Source organism: Gekko japonicus, unplaced genomic scaffold (assembly GCF_001447785.1).
Source record: "Gekko japonicus isolate JY-2015 unplaced genomic scaffold, Gekko_japonicus_V1.1 scaffold109, whole genome shotgun sequence".
In the NCBI taxonomy this organism is placed as follows: Eukaryota; Metazoa; Chordata; class Lepidosauria; order Squamata; family Gekkonidae; genus Gekko; species Gekko japonicus.
In genome coordinates, this window is record NW_015164185.1 from 1,127,034 (window position 1) to 1,129,677 (window position 2,644).

The following is a 2,644-nucleotide window of genomic DNA, read 5'->3' on the forward strand; positions in this document are numbered from 1 at the left end:
TTGCAAAAAAAAGAATCCCAAAATATTTTAAAGGAGTAAGTAAAATCACCCCCCCCCCCAATGGAAAATGCTTCCTCAGCTCTTGTGAAATCGTGGTTAGCATTGTGGGGTTGCCAAACAACACTAACAAAAAAGACGTATTTCAGCCTGGAAAGGTACTGAAACCAAAGTATGGCAAGAGAGAAGAATGCTCACATAGCAAAAGGGGCAGGCAAAAAGAGTAAAAAGCAGCATGGGGGTGTAAAAAGGGATCAAAAGTGGTGCAAAGGGCAGGAAAAGGAAGTGAAAAGTGGTGGAGGAAGGGAAAGGGAGCAAAAAGTGCGAAGGAGACAGGGAAAGGAAGTGAAAGTGGTAAGGGGGCAGCAGGAGGGCAGATGGGAGTTCCCTCCCCTGCAAGTGTTGTGGGTTGACGATGCACCAGCTAGGAGACCTCTTGGCCCAGCTAGGAGACCGTCTCTGTCCCATGGCCTGGTCAGAAACGAGACTGGAAGGGGTCTAATACAAAGGTGTCATCCAAAAAAACTGGGAGTGAAGGGAGATCCTATCTCAAGACTGGAATTTGGGCTAGATAGTACATTGGATTCCTTTGCACCTTGCTTTATGAATTTATTTAAAACATTCTCTGCTGCCTCTCCAGTTTGTTCAATGATTTTCTACTTTTTCACTAAGGAAAGTTGACTCATTTTATTTCTTTTTCTAAAGATCCAATACTTCAACACCAGGCTGCATATCTATGGAAACATTAACTCATAATCCACTTGCTATCACGGCATGTTTTCCTTAGCATGGTTCATGATTCACAGTATCTTCTCAAGCCATTTTGAAGTTAGCCTTCAGTTTCACTAGAAAGCAGAAAACATGATTCCATCCTCTGCAGAAAGACGTCAGATAAGATTGTCTTCTTAAACAGCATTGTCAGCAACACACTACAAGTACTAATAGAAAGGTTCCTCCCAATCTGCTGAGCTAGCTAGTTTTTCTTCTCTAAAATCAACCACCAGAGGAAAAGTGCTTGTTCTGTTGTTGTGTCACAATAACATTTTAAAACAGAACATGTCTAGAATGCAGTCTCATGTAGAATTGCTACAGTAAGTCCACTGGAATCAGCAGACTTACACAGACATTACTCTGCACAGCATTGCTGAATCTAATGCAAAATCTGAGAATCACTAGGACTCCACAGTAGCATGTGTCTCCTTTCCCATTGCCCAAATCAAAATAGCCACTTTATAAGCATGAATCTACAAAAGCCAAGCTTTAGTTAACACTTTTAAAAATTAATAGTTTGTGTGTGGTCAGAATTGCCAAAACGCAAAGTCCAATTTAAAAAAATTAAAAGATTATACGAATATGTAATTTCTGCAGTTCTGCACCCCCTCCTCTCTCATGCACACATACAAATTGAGGTGTATTCTTTTTCATATCTCTTGAAATACTATGTACAATGGTTGTAATACTCATTTGAGAGAAATGCTAGGAATATTCTGAATCCTTGCCATAGTTACATGAAATAAGCCAGTTCAATATTGTGCCCCAAAGGACTCTCTTACTTCATATCTAGACAAGTTAAACATAGAAAGAGAATACTGAACTGTTAAAAGGTGAAAAGGCAGCCTGGCACTTGTGGCCCAAAAGTAAAGTAAGCTGAACATTCTCAACTTCAGTATGAGAGGAGAGGGGATTTTTCTCTTCAGCTGCATCCTCTTCTCCAACAGGGAACAATTATCTCTCCCTTCACTCTGCAGAGACCTCAGAGGGCAGGAGGCTGGGACTCACCCTGGTCCTTATTCTCCCATTGGGTCATTCTCTTAGCTCGCCTTTGCCGTCTCTGTCAGCAGCCACTGGTCTGGGGGAAACATTGGCTCTGAGCTTTGAGAGCTTAAATATCTCCTCACAGCCTCTGCAAATCCTCCCCAAGGATCCGGTCCCTCTGAGACCAGTCTCACAGTACTTCTTCTTCTTTCCCTGCTGGGGGTGGGCCCATGTTGATGTCTGGTTGTCCTCAAGGCACTTGCATGATTCCCTGCTCTTGGCCCAGCTAGGAAACCACTAGGCCATATAGGCATGCCCCTTCCCTGGCCAGCATCAGTGTACTGAGGATAGGTTTTTCCCCCCTCAGCTGTCCTAAATACTTCAGGGGCATGACCCCATCAGTCATCTAAGTCACTGTATTTGGTTCCTGGCTCAGGCCAGGAGACCTGCCCAGCTCTAAATATAAATATATTGGCATAAGCTAGATCACTATGTTATACCTTATAAGCATTTACTTGGAAGGGAGTCCAAATTTATTTCAACTGCACCTCCATATTATTGTGGGTTTACTATCAGATTACTGTAGATGGGCTTGGGGTAAACAGGCCAAGGTCTCCGACAAAAGAATATTACTCAATCTATATATCTAATAGCCAAGTTGCCACCGGAGTACGGATCGCTAAATCAGCACTCCGGGGGCACTTGGGGGGGAGGGGGAGGTTTGTGCACACGTGGGCCAGTCCCCACGTGTGCACAAAAATGCTAAAAGTAGAAAAAAATTTTTGGGGGATGTTTAAATCCCCCCGAAAGTGCAAGAGCATTCTGTGCGCATGCGCACGGAATGCTCTGTAGCTGACCTCGCCGCCGCCACGCCGCTGCCGCCGCCTCCTGA